Below are 17013 nucleotides of genomic sequence, written 5' to 3'. Positions count from 1 at the left end.
AACTGGATGCAGTACACCAGATGAGGGCTAACTAGTGTCTTATACAAGTTCAACATGACCTCCTTACTCCTGTACTCAATGCCCCTATTAATAAAGCCTAAGATACTATATGCTTTATTAACTGCTCTCTCAACATGCCCTGCCACCTTCAAAGACCTATGTATGTTCACGCCGAGGTCTCTCTGTTCTTGCACCTACTTTAGTGGTTCTTCTCTTTATTTTATACTGTCTCACCATGGGAAGAATTTTACGTTGTGTGGGTGAGCATGCACCCGGCCGGACCTGGCCTAAAATCAGGCTAGATGATGTCGGGTGAGTGTCCCGATGTCATCCTGCACGTGATCAATCTTCAGGTCACCGGGCTCATGCGGGTGTTGGAGCTGCACCCGTCATCAATCAAAAGGCCACTTTGGGCCATTAAAAAAGCAATTGTTCACGATTTTACATTGCCCGTGCGATTTCACACTTGTTGCGTGGGCAAAACGGGCAGGCAGCAGCTAACTTTTTACAAAACCTCATCCAAGGGCGGGATAAAAAGGGTCAGCAGCATTGCCAGTGTGAATAGTAAGGAGTTTAGGATATAGTTTGCTGTCAGTGGCTTATTTGAACTTGACAGCTTCATCTCTGTTCCTGAGCTTCATTCTTAGCATTTCCAGGCTTCATTTCAGGACTCATTGATGTCTCCAAGGCCCCTGGAGGATTTTGACCGTGTGGACCCTTCCAGGTATCAGACAGCCTTCTGTTACCCTGGTAATGGGGATTGTGCTCTCCACTAGTGGCACCTCCTCTGAGGAGGAAGAGAGGGGCAGAAGGGAGAGGAGTCCAGGTGTCCCATTGCAGCTTCCAGGGTAGCGACCTGTGGGAGGAGAGGCGCAGGCACAAGGGGCACAGGGCCAGCAGGCAGTCCAAGGTGGAAGAGGCCGCAGAAGACGTCACTATCCTGCTGCCAGGGTTTACAGGCGGCGATGCAGCTACCTCAATATGTCTGAGGTGCAGTGCCGAAGGAGGCTCCGCCTTTCAAAGGAGACAGTGACCTTCATTTGTCAAATGATTGGGCCTGAGATCAGCTCCGACTGTGTGGGTGGACACCCCATGCCAGTGGCTCTGAAGGTCACAGTGACCCTCAACTTCTATGCCTCTGGCTCTTTCCAGGGGTCAGTGGGGGACCTTTGCAATCAGCTGTCCACAGTTGTATCAAGCTGGTGACAGAAGCTCTGTTCAGGCGGGTAATGACATTTATTCATTTCCATACAGATGAGGCCAGCCAGGCTGAGCGAGCCAGAGGCTTTGCAGTGATTGCTGGGTTCCCCCACGTCCAGAATGAAATTGACTGCACACATGTGGCACAAGTGATTCAGCCGGTTGCCTTCGCCAACAGGAAGGGCTTCCATTCGATGAACGTCCAGATAGTGTGTGACCACAAGACGCAGATTCTGCAAGTCTGGGCAAGGTAGCCTGGCAGCTCCCATGATGTTTATATCCTCAGTCACTCCCAGGTGCCAAGGCTGTTCATTACTCCAGCCCGACTGGATGGATGGCTGCTGGGTGACAAGGGCTAGGTATTGAAAAGGTGTCTTATGACGCCTCTCCACCACCCAAGAACAGAAGCAGAGCAATGTTACAAATAGGAGCCAGGGCTGCACAAGTTGGTGACAGAGAGAACCATAGGTCTTCAGAAGATGAGCTTCCGGTGACTGGACTGTTCAGGGGGAGCACTCCGATATCCCCCAGAGTGGGTGTCACTAATAGTGGTTGCATGCTGCGCTCTCCACAATCTGGCACCGGCAAGGGGGGACCCACTGGAAGAAGCGGATCCTGAGGCAGCTCTCCAGGCCACAAAGGATGAGTCCAGTAGTGAGTCAGAAGAGGAGCCGAGCGAGGAGCATGGTGAGGATGTGGACGCAGACCTCTGGATCCTTCATTGTGGCAGGGCCACTGGGGACACCTTGATCCAACGCTCCTTCAGCTCGGCTGCCAAAGATCTGCTTCCACCTCATGCCAGGGCTGCCTCCTCCACCCCGGATGTCTGAAATGATCCCGTCATTTGAACACAAAGTCCACTCAGTGCCTATGCAATAACCTTAGAGCCATTCACGTCCAGCATGAGAGACTGGCGTACCCCGCACCAAAAAAATGGTGAAACATACTCAGGCCATTGAGACAGAAGCAAAATTTATATCATTTTGACACTCACAGCAAATGAACAGAACTATATCTGGTATTAATGGGCACACCAGTAAACATCTAAACAAAAGATGGCAGAACTGAAGATCACCCGTGGACAGTCCATCCTATGCTCATGGTGCCTTAACCTTAGGTTTACAAGTGTTGCATCTTCGTGCTCCCCCTCGCTGGCACCGGCATTGGAGGCAGCCTGCTGGCTCCGGTGTCTTGTTGGCGTTGATGACCTTGGCGGTCGTCCTCTGGCCTGTGCTGGCCCCGCCTGGAAGGGAGTGGCCAGTGCTACGGCTGGCATCTCCCCAGTCATTGCAGTCTCATCAGATGACACAATTACTGGCAGAGGGGCGGAGGAGCTGCTGCCGTCATCCAGAGCTCCCTGAGAGGAGCCCGCGGAGATGACAAGCAGCTCGTGCGCCGACATAAGTTCGCTCTGGACCTTCCCGCTCACCATTGATGGACGGGCACCTAGCTGGGATACTGGGTGCCTCATCCATCTCCCATACTGATACTGACCATCTGAAGTCATTCCCTGTATGAGGGCTTGCAGTCCGAGTGCAATCCCAGGAACCCCTGATTCTTCCCCTGGAGTTGCCTCTCCATGAGAGTCAGCACTCTCTCAACGGAGGAGGTAGTGCACTTGGTGATGAGGGTCAGTGCAGTGCTCATGCTCTGCATGGACTCCTCCACAACAGAGACTATGGCACGCATACCCTCATGGATCTCCACCAGATCCTTCCGGACATCCTGTTGGACATCCAGCAACAGCAGCCTAATGGATGACTCTAGAGGCTCATCACCTGCCTTTGAATCAGCATCGTCCTGGTCTCCAGCAGTCCTGGGCACTATGTCTCCGCCTGCTCCTCAATGAAGCATGAAGTACCCTCACCACTGTGCATTCTAGCTGACAATCTATTGCCCATCGAGGTGCTGGTATCTGCGCTGGTGCTTGGTGCAGAGAGGATGTGTGACGCATCTGAAACCTGGCAGTCCTCTGGCGTCAAGTGTGGTTCTTTGGGGTCCTGCATACGAGTGCGTGATGGTGAGTCTAAGGGAGAACAACGACATGTCATTAGTTTAAGTCATCACACTGTCACTGTTCATGCCAGGCGCCCTGGGGAGACAATGGAGATCTGCATCATGGTGCTATCTTCTTTCAATGAACAATGGGGAATCCACTTTTGAGGCTCCCCTTAATGATAAGATTACACAAGAATGTTTACACAATCTGACACTCTCGCTCTCTGTGCACTGCCCTCTTACCTTTGTCAGAGACCCCTGCCTCTCCACGACTGGCTGACTGAGGTGGGTAGCGGATCTCCAGCTCCAAAGCATCCATTTCAAACCTCATCATGATTAGGAGGTTTTGGGAAGCCTCTGTGTGTCCTTGACCTCTCGATGTTGTTATGGCTCCTCTCCTCCTGAAAGGACAGAGGAGCATTGATTAGTCCACTCTCTACCTGCAGTGCCATTGCAGCCTGGCCAACCCCAGCTGAGGAACCCCTTGCAGGACACATACGATTCGTGGCCCTTGAGCCGCAAGGCACTCAGTCCAAGCAGCCAGAGCTCACCCGTTTGGCCAGCTCCTGCGTCATTGACAGTTGGCACTCAGACTCTAACACCTCTCAGCTCCATGGGGGGGGCAACCAGCCCATAACACTTCTTCACACTGATCCATGCCAACACAGTACTCACCCTTGCCGAGTGCAGCAGGTCTTTGAACCTTTTGCGGCACTGCACCCATATGCACCTCACGATGTTGTGGCTGCTGACCTCGGCTGCCACCTCCTCCCAAGCTTTATTGGTCTGGTGTGGTGGCCTCCTCCTCTCATCCCTGGGAATGAGGGTGTCCCACCTGACACCCACCTCCTCCATGAGGACCGCGAGGCAGGGGCTGGAGGGCCCACTCGATCTGCCCTTCCGCCTGATGTCTCCAGCCACTGTTGAGGCCATTGCTCCAGTCTCCAGACCGCAGAAGGTTCTCCCCTGGCAGCTTTCAGGGAGCTGCCTCTGCCGATTTTAAACCGGCTGCCGGGTCGCCATTGGACCTGGTGCCCAACAGGCCCCCGCCCAGCCTGACCATTCGGAAGATGCGTTTCACGCCGGGTGGGCCTTAATTGGGCAGCCAGCGTGAAACCGCGGTCGTGGGCCGATCGCAGTTGGCAGCCTGTTTCCCAGCAGCTCCCGGGCCTGCCAATCGCATGCCCGGGAGCGGTTCAGGCCCATATTCTTCCTGCCAAAATGAACCTCTAATAAATGCACTAACTCTGCTTCTTGGCTCAACAGGACGTCCGACCCAGAGAGAGAGAGAGCGCTGAAGAAAGAAAATCAAGAAGAAATGAAAAGACTTTTGTTTAAATTCCCCCAATCAGAATTTCAATGGACATTCATTAGCGCCACTTTACCGAAAGTCTACCAAAACTAACCACGCTTGGAAATAAAACAGAGGAAAGAAAATAAAGTTCTTCATGAAGTTCTTCTGGAAGCACTTGAAACTTTTCGCTTATTTCGCTCCATCAACCACTTACTAAGTGCAGCAGCATTAAGGGTCAGAAGGTCAGTTGCGTCAGGTTTTATTAATATATGATGAAGTTCTCCAAAACGTACAGCAAAGCCTCACATTTAGCTTACTCATCCTCATGTTCAAATCCTTCCATGGCCTGCCTGCCCCGCTATCTCCGTAACCTCCTCTTCCTATAAGCCTGTTAGTTCTCTGCGTTCCTCCAACTATGGCTTCTTGTGTATCTCTGATTTTCATAATCGGGCCTCCAGCTCCCTCGGCCCCAGGGTCTGGAATTCCATCCCTACTTCTCTATCCCTCTGTCCTCCTTGAGACTGCTCCTTAAAATCTACCTTTTTGACTATAGCTTTTGGCCACCTGCCCTAATACCTATTTTTGGTGTGAAATTGTGACTGATAACACTCCTGTGAAGTACTTTGGGATGTTCTACTATGTTAAAGGCTTTATATAATTGTAACTTATTGTTGATGTTGCTGCCCTCCAAAAGAATACCTCTGACCTCTATCATGAAGAAACAACCATGTATTTGTTAACAATACATATTAACCCTTGCAGCACTGCCTGGATTATTCCAAAGCATTTATGAAAGGACCCAAAGATACTAAAGAGGTTAAGTAAACCAATGGGTTTATTATGGGCAGAATTTTATGTGCTGCAGGCGGGCATGCACCTGAACTAATCGGGTGTAAAATAGCACACGATGACATCGGGCGAGCGTTCCAACGTCATCGCGCACTCGTGCAATATTTCGGTCAGCGGGTGCGCGCGAGAGTTGGCAGCGCGCCTGCCGACAATTAAGAGTTAATTAAGAGCGATTTTTCGCTGTCCGTCCAACCTTACGGTTGGCGGGTGGGCGAATCGGCCGGGCGGCCTCTGCATTTTTGAGGAAACCTCATCCACGGGCGGGTAAAGGTTTCCAATAGTAATTTTAAAAAATGTTTTCACAGAATTTTTACAATCTATATGTCCAGGTGAGTGAGTCCTATGTGGGGACATTTTTTTCAGAATTTCAAAATCTCTATTTTTGCATTTAAAATTATTCAGCTCCCTGGGGCTGCTCTCTGCCTTCAGGGAGCTTTCGCTGAGCGCTCCCCCACACCAGCGCAGTGTTCAGCGCTCACCCTCCTCCCACCCTGGCAGCGCTGAGCCTTTCAGCGCGCGTTTCACGCTAGCTGGCCGTTAATTGGCCAACCAGCGTGAAATTGTGGTCGGGGGCCAATTGCAGGCGGCGGACTGTTTCCCCACCGCTCCTGGGCCCGCCCACCTGACAGCCCGAAAATCCTGCCCTATATACCTTGCTTTCTGATTGAACTGATTGAAACAGCCCAGTACAGAAAGACAAGGAGGTTCATAGTTCCATCAAATTCTTATCATTCACTAGTCTCCAGTGTGCTTTAGAAATAGCCTTAACATTTTCACTGCACTGTCATCTAGTGACAAAGGCTTAACATTGCAACCTTTCTTTACATGTACATCTGTCGCTTGTTTATCCAAGACTGCCAACTCTGGTCATAGTCCTGGAAGTTTCAACTCACTTCTAACCCCACCCCTGCCTCTTCTGCCTCCTACATTGATTGTCTGACATGTCTATCCTTAGACGTTCCACACAATTGGAAAACGAATGGGCTTTTTGTTTCCTGATCGGTTGAATATTGACTCTCAGTCAAACAGCTTTTTTTCCCCCTCTTCAATACTTTGATAACTTGAACATTGCTGAAAAAAGAGACATGCTATCAAAGATTTTCATCTTGCACTCATCAGGACAGATGCAAGGATACCAAATTTCAAAGCGAACAACAATTCTACTACATGAGAAGAGGGTGCTGATTGGTTGGTAAGTGGGCTCTGGTAGAAGCATTGCCATAGAAAATGCAGCAGGGAACTGCCAAGCTTTTATTTAAATTCAAAGCTGACTTTGATTGGTTAAGGCATTGCCATAGGTAACGAACTGGGGAATGGCTGTCCCCCAAGCTTTTGTTTAGATGTAAAAGGCATAATGGGTGGACATGCTCTTTTTGTTTGCAAGGAACAGGGCTCTGTGTGGGAATATATGTAGCTTCTGGCATGCATAAGGGAGCCACACTGTGAGCCTAACTGATAAACTTAAATTGGTTGATAGCGTAATCCTTAGCACAATCAGATTGTTGAGTAAGCGTCCAATCGCAGGATCGCACCTAATGTTGGGCACTATGTTCTGAGTTTTGTAAGCACAGGCTGGTTGAGTACAGTCTGTATTTTGTCTGTTGTGAACAGCCAAAGGGACGTACTGTTTGATACAATCCATCAGTCGTTGGGATGCATGGCCCACATGCCAGGCATCACACCAGTACTGAAATTCATATACCACATTATTCATTTGTGTGGTAGGCAAAATGTTTTCTTGGCTTGTCGGCAGCATCCTGTTTGTGGAGCATACCACTCGTGTTGCCACTGCTAGCTTCACCTGTTACTCAAATTTTTGAGGCACCTTACCCTTCCAGGGTAATCTGGGCTAGGCTGGGCAAAAAACTACACATGGCTGGCAAGGGCAACATTTGTTGCTTATCCCAAATTCTCCTTGAGAAGATGGTGGTGACCCTCCTTCCCTGAACCGCTGCAGTCCATATGGTGTAGGTACACCCACAGTGCTGTTAGGGAGGAAATTCTTGGATTCTGACCCAGTGACAGTGAAGGAACAGCGATATATTTCCAAGTCAGGAAGATGGGCCACTTGGAGGGAAACTTGCAGATGGTGGTGTTTCCATGTATCTGTTGCCCTTGTCCTCTTAGGTTGTAGATTTGGAAGATGCTGTCAAAGGAGCCTTGGTGAGTTGCTGCAGTGTGTTTTGTAGATGATACACACCGCTACTACTGTGCATCTGTGGGGAGGGACTGAATGTTTAAGGTGGTGGATGGGATGCCAATCAAGTGGGCAGTTTTGGCCTGGATTGTATCAAGTGTTGTGGGAGCTGCACTCATCCAGGCAAGTGGGGAGTATTCCATCACATTCCTGACTTGTGCCTTGTAGATGGTGGACAGGCTTTGGGGAGCCAGGAGGTGAGTTACTCACCACAGAATTTCCAGCCTCTGACCTGCTGTGTTATCTGGACTGTGCAGTTATTGGCAAACACCACCCAGGCGCAGCTCCTAATTTTCTCTTGTGTCCCTCCCACACTACACTTTTGCGCAGGAATCTGAGCCAGTTCCAATAACTCTACTTTAGTTCAAAGAGATAAACTAAGTAATATGACTTTGATGGTGGGGAAAATTATTCTAATAGCCGGTTTCTGTTTAGATTTTAGTGGATGTGTGCCTACTGTGTAAAATTACTCACAGTTCCTTATTATAATTGGTTGTAATGTTCCAACACATTATCACTTTCCTGGTTACCACTGCTCTTAGAATTGGAATAGAATGTACATTGGGGCCAAAAAAATCAGAATGTGCTCAGTCTTGCTTAATTTCACCCATTCTGCATGCAAGCTTCTGGTTGGGCTTAAGAGGTTAAGGTCATTGATGGTGAAATCTATTGAGAAGAACAAGGAGGAATAGCGTAGCTTTGTCACAGTAACAGGGAATGGCATTTGTGACATTGAGAAGAACTGTTTCGGTGCTGTGGTAGGGGCAGAAACCTAATTGGAGGGATTCGAACATGGATCTCCAGGAAAGATGGGCATTAATTTGGGAGGCGGCAGAGTGTTCAATGACTTAGGAGAGAAAAAGGAAGTTGGAGATGGGACAGTAGTTTGCAAGGATGGTGGGATCAAGAGTTGGTTTTTTAGAGGAGGGGGGGTTAAAGAAAGCAGATTTCAAGGACAGAGGAACAACATCTGTAAGGCGCTAGTGAAGGTACCACATGTAGTCACTGCTGCAATGTAGGAAAAGCAGCTGCCAATTTGCACACAGCAAGCTCCATCAAACAGCTTCTATAAACAGCAATGAGATAAATGGCCTGAAAATCTATTTCTAGGTGTTTGGTTTAGGGATAAATTTTAGCCAAGACACTGGCAAGAACTCCACCCTATCTTCTTCAAAATAGTTCAAAGGGATTTTTAAAATCCACCCGAGAGAGAAGATGGGACCGCTGTTTAACAATTCATCCAAAAGATGGCATCTCTGACAATGCAGCACTCCATCAGTACTGCAATGGGTGTGGCAGTTTCAATTGTGCGCTCCAGTTTCTGGAGTGGGACCCATAGCCTTCTGATTTCAAGGCAGGAGTACTACCAACTGAGCCATAGCTGGGGGACTAAAGCAGGGGTAACTCTTTCGAGTTATCAACAGTCACAGATTGTAACTCTTTCGAGTACATTCACAGTTCTTGGTTTCCGGGAGTGGGACATGAACCCACAACCTTCTGATTCAAAGGCGAGGGTGCTATGAACTGAGCCACAGCTGACACCTCTAAAGCAGGGGTAAGGACAACACACAGTTGTATTCTGCTAACCACCTTATTAGTGGTAAAATTGAAACTCAAATGCAATCAATCTGTTTAACTGAATGGTACTTTTATAATGTCTAACCATCATTACAGCAGGGAGATCAATCTGAATAAAAGGAGACAAAGAAAGGCTTTCATTTACATTGCATCTTATCAGTCTTTCAGAATATCCTAAAGTACTTCAGGTATAATAAATTACTCCAACTTGCAGTCACAATTATTAAGTAGGCAAACACTCTAGCTATTTTTGTACATAGCTAGAACCTACAAATAGTATTGAGATGAATGACAAGTTAATCTGCTTTTTTAACTAGTGTTGATTGAGGGACGAGCACTGACCAGTTCTTGGAGTTGTGCCATGGAATATTTAAACAATGAGGAAAGATAGTCACTTGGTAGTACAGAACTTGAGTATTGCTGTAAAAAGAGACATGCTGTCAAAGCTTTTTATCTTGCATTCATCAGGACAGATGCAAGAATGCCAAATTTCAAAGAGTGCATTTGCTATGGCAATGTCTCGACCAGAGTCGGCTTGCCAACCAATCAGCACCCTTTTCTCATGCAGTATAAATTGTTGCTCCCTTTGAAATTTGACATTCTTGCATCTGTCCTGATGAATGCAAGACAAAAAGCTTCAACAGCATGTCTCTTTTTTCAGCACTAATAAGGGAAGATCTTGCATTTACATAAAACCTGTCATAACCTCAGGGTGTTCCAAAGCATTTTAAAGCCAATGAAGCACAATTGAAGTGCTGTTGTAACGCTGGAAACGAAGCAGCCAATTTATGCACAGAAAGCTCCCATAAACAGCAATGCCACTACAACCAGAACATTTGTTTTAGTGATGCTAGTTGAGGGATAAATATTGGCCAGGACAGCGGGGATGAGTTCGGTCTTCTTCAAAATAGTGCCAAGTGGATCTTTTACATTCACTTGAGAGGCCAGTCAATGTTGTCAGTCAGTTAATGTCTCATCCCAAAGTTGGCACCTCTGACAGTGCCACACTCCCTCAGGTAATCTGCTTTAATGATGTTGACCCACTTGATACTATGGAACAAGAGGCGGAATCTTGTTCTTAAGCAAAGAGCTGCGCATCTGCCAAGGCAATGTAATCCTCAACTGCATATGTGGAATGGGGTTGAAAGTACTGCCTCCCATTCCAAAGAAAGATTGCTATCAATTGATTTAAGTTGGGATTCAGCAGATGGATACTTAGATTGGCCACTTTTAGATTCAGTAGCAGCTTTTTTTTTCAATGGCACACTATTAACAAAATAAAACTCTTCACAAAGCAACCATTTATATTATTACTTTTACTCATGTCTGATAACACCCTGCAGTTAATAGGAATTCTACTGACATCTTGTGGGTAAAATGCATCAAAATAATTGGAAGGTTATTGGGTGGTGACTAAGCACATGTAACTCAAAGCCATAAACAACTTGTATTATATAGCATCTTTAACATATGAAAACATCCCAAGTCCCTTTAAATTAAGCCATTTGAATCTAAACATAAATACTTCAGATTCCATGGATTTAGCTGGTATTTTTAATTGATGGACAATCAAATGTGCAAAGTACACTTCAGTGATTGCACAATGCAAATTCTTCAAACAGTGCAGTATGTTCATAAAATGACAAATATAATTCTGCCACATATTGACGTTCTTAAGAAACAATGGGCATGTGTGCCTGGATTCAAATCAGCAGGTGTTGTCAGTTATTGATTTTTTGTAATACCTATGGTCTTTGGAAGAGGGATGTTGAGTTATTGATGGTGTATGGATTTGTTTGACATACTCAAATTTGTTTAGCTTTTCTGCTTTCCTGTTGAGGCTGGAATTGGGTTGGGCCACTTTCCATTCCAGGCCACAACGTCAACATCAAGCAATCCCAGATCGAGTTAGATGCAGAGTAAAGCTCTTTAAACTCTGTCCTAAAATGTTTCATAACCTCCAACGACAAAAGACAACATTAATATAAGAGCCTTCATACGGACTCGAAACATTAACTCTGTTTCTCTCTCCATAGATGCTGTTAAACCTGCTGAGTTTTTCCAGCATTTTCTGTATTTATAATTAAAACTCTGGGGCCTAATTCCAACATTAAGAATTTAATTTTTAAAATGTTTTTCTTGCTTTTCCTTTATGTCTCTTTCTCTCTCTCTCTCTCTTTAATCCAATCTTTCTTTCCCTCTCTTTATTTCACTTTCTGGACCTGATCTGACTATTCATTATTTTCTTCTCCGCCATTCCTTTGTTCCTTTCCCAATCCTTAAATCTCATTAGAGAAACACTGTTGGTCCCATCATTCAACTAGGTTCTAGATGCTCCTTTCCCTGCTCCTCACTATTATCAGCTCACACTTCCACTAAGTTATGGCGTAAATTATATTTGAATTGAAGGGTGCAAGAATAAAGACTAACAAATAGCACAACACAGCAAGAATCTCCAATCCAGCAGGTTTTAGCCAAAAATCAATCTCAAGTCTGGTTAGATGCAGAATAAAGTTCATTATAGTCAGTGCCCCCCAAAAATTCCATAGCCCCCAACCACTGCAGTGCTCAATTGTTCTGTGTTTCATTATATAAGTCTGGTAGCTGATCTATGCTCACTGTGCTTGATTGGTTAAGCCTGGGTGTGGACTCAGGGGAAAGTAAACAAAGTGTAGAAAAAGATGGATGCCACAGCTAAAACAGACATTTTGGAGCACTGTAAATAAAACCTGTAACACAGATAGAAATTAGTGTTATCTCTGTATAGATCTGAGATACATAAAATATACAACAAGCACCAGTATAATTTCCCACACTAGCCGTCAGGCAGACCCTCTGAGTTTGTCAACTGGTGCAAAAGTGTGGGGCATTCCCATTAGACACTTCATGAAGATTATTCATACTCCTACCATGTGGACTTATGTATAACCAGTCTGGACTAATCTACTGTGCTACCCAATTTCCCCAGTTTTTCTTTTAAAATGTTAGGTTAAGTGTTCTAGTGAGTTTGTCAAAGTGAAAGATTTTTGAAGGCCCTGTGACCAGCTAAGTGGGTGTCTAATTCCTCCCTAACCTGTTCAGCAGCACACATCTATGTGATCTTTGGTAGAGGAATGATGTTCAGTCATCTAATCTTATTTGCTTGACATTTAACGATTCAGCCGTGGTTTCTTCAGGATTCACCTGAAACACCTACATTTTGTAATTTGCTGAAAGCGAAGGGTAAATACACACAAACTTTCAATCTGAGCAGTCAGTAACTTAATTTCTTTTTGCTTATAGAAAGTGAGTGTCATCTGAAACAGTACAAAAACAGATCTTTTCACATTACTTGTGACAGACTTTTCCATAATTCATGATGTTATATCTGCACACTTAATACGATAAATGGGAACACACAGATAAATGGGAACATCACCACCTGGAAGTTCCCTCCAAGCCACTCACCATCCTGCCCTGGGAAGATATCGCTGTACCTTCACTGTCGCTGGGTCAAAACCCTGGAACTCCCTTCCTAACAGCACTGTGGGTGTACCTACACCACATGGACTGCAGCGGTTCAAGAAGGCACCACCTTCTCAAGGGCAATTAGGGATGGGTAATAAATGCTGGCCCAGCCAGCGAAGCCCACATCCCGTGAATGAATAAAAAAAATTTGCATATAGCTAACAAAGTTGCGTTTTCTGCAAATAAAGAGTGCTTGAAACACAATTGTTCCAATAACAATTTGAATGTATAATAAAGGTGACAAATATAAATTATAAACGTCACAAGGTAACTGGCATCAAAAACTGAGCTCAATTTCAAAGGCTTCTAAATTCCTCCAGAAAAGCATAGGTAGAGAGATGGCCTATTAGGGGTCTTCAAGATTCAGGTAAATGCAGAGAAGATGTTTTCACTAATCAGGGAGTCCAAAAATGCAAGATACTAACCAATGAATCCAAGAGGGAATTCAGAGAGTGGTTAGAAAGCGTAACTTGCAAAAACACGGAGTAGTTGAAGTAGCACTTTATTGCATAGAGGCATTTAAGGGGAAGCTATGATGGAGAAAGGAATAGAAAGTTCTGTTGATAGAGTAAGAGGAAGTATGGTGGGAGGAGGATCATTTGGAGCATCAATACCAGCACTTCGGCCAGATTATTGATGTGAAACGTTAACTCTGTTGGTGTCTCCACAGATGCCGTCTGGCCTAGTGAGTATTTCCAGCCATTTCTGATTTTATCTCCGCACAGGCTAGTTGGGCCCAATGGCCTGCTTCACTGTTGTAAATTCTATTCCTACAATTCAAAACCAAACATCATAGAATGGGACAGCAAAAACAGGCTACTTGACTCATCAAGCCCATACTTGTGTTTTATTCCAGATGAATCATGTCATGTAATCCCATGCTCCTGCAGAGACTTTCTAAAACAGAGACAAGGGCCAGAATTTTCCGCTCCCATTGGCAGTGTGCGTGTTTGGTGACATGAACGGACAATATGGCAAGAAGGCCAAAATTGGTTTTCAGGCTATCATGAAACCAGTTTGCGATCAGCCGCTCCGCCCGTCAATGGCAGGCCACGATTCCCGCCACCCAACATCAGGAACTTAATTTTATTGCATTTGCATCTCATCATTGTGCCCACACGCCGGAATTATAGAACACATATGCTAACCCGTGCGTCTCTCTCTTTGATCCTGCAGGAGAACATCAGGATCATGGAGCCTGGAGATCTAGTGGTATTCCTTATGGCTTACAGGGAGAAAAGAAGAAGAACAGACCGACGGAGGTGCCTGGCTCAGCAAAGGGAGAAGCACCTCCCTCAAGATGAAGGGGCAGCAGGGCTTGCTGCACACGCAGCTGAAGATCCACAGTGAGCCGTCGCTTGCAGATGCCTCGCTAGGCCCAGGGTCTATAGTTGGCGCCTGTCATTCCTGTAGACTGAGATCCAGTGTCGCTGAAGACTGCGCATGTCTAGGAAACTGGTCGGTCACATATGCCACCTGCTGCAGGATTTGATGCCATGGGAACATGGAGGGCATCCACTGCCAGTGGCCGTGAAAGTGACCGTGGCGCTCAATTTTCACGGCAGTGGCTCCTTCCAGGACTCCACAGGTGACCTGTGCGGACCTCGCAAGTTTCCACACACAAGTGTATCCAGGAGGTCACAGACGCCATCTTTGTGAAGGCACAGAACTTTGTGCATTTCACCCGGGATCAGGAAAAGCCAGGAAGCAGGACCGCTGGGATTTGTGCAGATCTCTGGTTTTCCACAGGTGCAGGGTGCCATTGGCTGCACTCATGTGGTGCTTAGATCTCCATGGCAACAGGCAGTCCAGTACGTAAACCTCAAGGTCTTCCACTCGCTGAATGTTCAGCTGGTCTGCGACCACCACAAATGCATCCTGCATATATGTGCACGATTCCCAGGGATTGTCCACGATTCCCACATCCTTAGCAAGTCTCAGATCCCTGACATCTTCCAGGGTCCACAGAGGCTGCAGGGTTGGCTCCTCGGGGACAAGGGTTAACCGCAGAGGACGTGGTTGATGACGCCCAGGCATCGGCCTCAGGCTTCAGCAGAGCGATGGTATAACGAGGCTCATGCCACGACCCAGACTTTGGTGGAGCAAATGATTGGCATGTTGAAAATGAGATTCTGGTGCCTCAATAGGTCTGGTGGAGCACTGCAGTACAGTTCCAAGAGGGTGTCATGCTTCATCAAAGTTTACTGCGTGCTACACAACCTGGTGCTGTAATGCGGGGAGGACCTGCCTAAGGAGGAGATGGAAGAGCTGTATTTCCCATCCGATGAGAAGAATGTCACAGGGGCTGAGGGTGAAGCGGTCCGCGAAGGGTAGGATGCCGGTGATGAGGCCATTGCACTGGCCAGACGAGGCAGTCGTGCTCAGGAGGCCCTCACAGCCGCAAGATTTGTGGAGGATAATGACGAGATGCAGTAAGGCCAGCTCTGACATCCTCACCTTGCACCCGTGAACGTTTGACTCCTGTCTGGCCGAGGGCAGCTTGCTTGCATTTTATGATCAGGGTCATATCATAGGGACGCAGCCGTGAAACTTTAAGTGCACCTGGTCCTTTGTTAGCCTTCAGCACCTGACCCCTTCAGGAGCACAGCATCACCGGTCACAGATGCTAAAGAGATGGGAGCCAGCCCCACCTCAAAGGTGCTGAGAGCACACAGGGAGAGTGATGGAACTCTGCGACGCCTGCCCACAACGTTCTGACAGAAATTACTAGCACCGCCGAGGTGCAGGCAGCACAGATGTGTCCAGTGAGTGTGAAGCTGGATCATCACTTTGCTTGTAAGGTTACACACTGCACAGGGAAGAGGCCCTGGACAGAGACACCTGCCTTTATCTTGTGCAGGAACCGAGGTTTCACACCTGCCTTTATCTTGTGCAGGAACCAAGGTTTCACATCTGAGTGACACGAACACTGCTCATCATAACAAGGAGCCATAGACAAGGAGACTGTTATAGAGATGATCTTCAGACAACGTTTCTTAGTGGAAACATTTAACTTTATTTACAGGACAGCAGCGTGTGCATCAAACTCCATAACTAAAGAAGAGCTCCATCTACTAGAGGTTCCCCGTGCTGCTAACACATTGGTTTACATAGATCATGTGATCTTACAAAACAGGATTATTCTTAAAGCTACAGTCCTATATTTCCCAAAACTATAATTACTACATTCCTTTCCGTTTAACTTTTCTGTACATTTTGTATTTATAAGGATATGTATCTCATGACATTACAATATTTACACCGGTCATGAAATTACAAGTTCAGTCTTTCAGGTGGTTTCCTGATCCGTGTGGAACGTCGCAGCTTCACGATTCTTTTGTAGGAACCACATTCTCTGGAACTTAACATCAGGTACCTCATTAGGCAAATGCGGTTCAGTGTCTTCCACTCCAACAGAGACATTGGGCATGTCTATCCTTGGTTGAGCAACTTCAACAGGAGCCACAAGTTCAGCAATAGTTACAGGTGGAACATCATTTTGTTGGGGGTATCTCTCTCTTTCTTAAATAATCCACATGCTTACGGGTGACCTGGTCCTCCACTTCCATGTGGTACAACAATGGTCTGGTCACGGACCTTACTTTACCAGGTAACCACTTCGGTCCTCCACTGAAATTCTTTACATATACTGCTTCCCCAACAGTAAATTGTTGCTCACGACTATTTAAATCATGAGTCGCTTTTCGGTTCCCTTGACTTTTCTCCACCTTCCCCTCCAAATTGGGAAATGTCAGGCTTAGTCTTATACGAAGACGGTGCCTCATCAGTAATTCTGCATCCTCTCTCTACCACAGAGTTTAGTCTCGGCCTTCTTTTTGACTTCACTGTCAGCCAGGCTTCTCTCAGATGCAATCTCAACTTGTCTTAGTTCAGTAGTTGAGCTACCCATGATTTCATTATCTATTCGCGTCTTGGAAAGTTCTTCGATTTTTGCTTTCAAATCCTCTGCTTCATTTGGCTGATTCTTCAGCTCTTCTGTCTTTTTCTTCTATCTGTTGGCTTCCTCCTGGAAACTTGAACATTGCTGCGTCTTCTCTGACAACTGGCCCTTCAGTTTGTTCAGAGAGATGTTAAATTCTTCTGGTTTCTCTTTGTACTTTTCCAAAGGCACAAACTTTGACTTGGGGGATCCTTGTAGCGTGTGAAGGTCTTTCAACAGGTTTTCCCTTTCTTTGTGAAGCTCACTTGCTTCATCTTGAATCCTGTCATTCAGCAGCGTCTCTTTGGGTTTCTTCTGCTGTTCTTCCATGGCGTTGTTTAAGACAGTCTTCATTTCTTCAGGTTTCTGAATGTTCACACACTCCTTTTTCATCCTGTTGCGGTCCTTGGAGTCTCCAGGCTCTTTCTGAAGTATCTTGCCTTGTTCCTT

This window comes from Cetorhinus maximus, chromosome 2 (assembly GCF_964194155.1).
Source record: "Cetorhinus maximus chromosome 2, sCetMax3.hap1.1, whole genome shotgun sequence".
NCBI classification, from domain to species: Eukaryota; Metazoa; Chordata; class Chondrichthyes; order Lamniformes; family Cetorhinidae; genus Cetorhinus; species Cetorhinus maximus.
The sequence above is the reverse complement of the archived record's forward strand: the minus strand, read 5'-3'. Positions refer to the sequence as shown.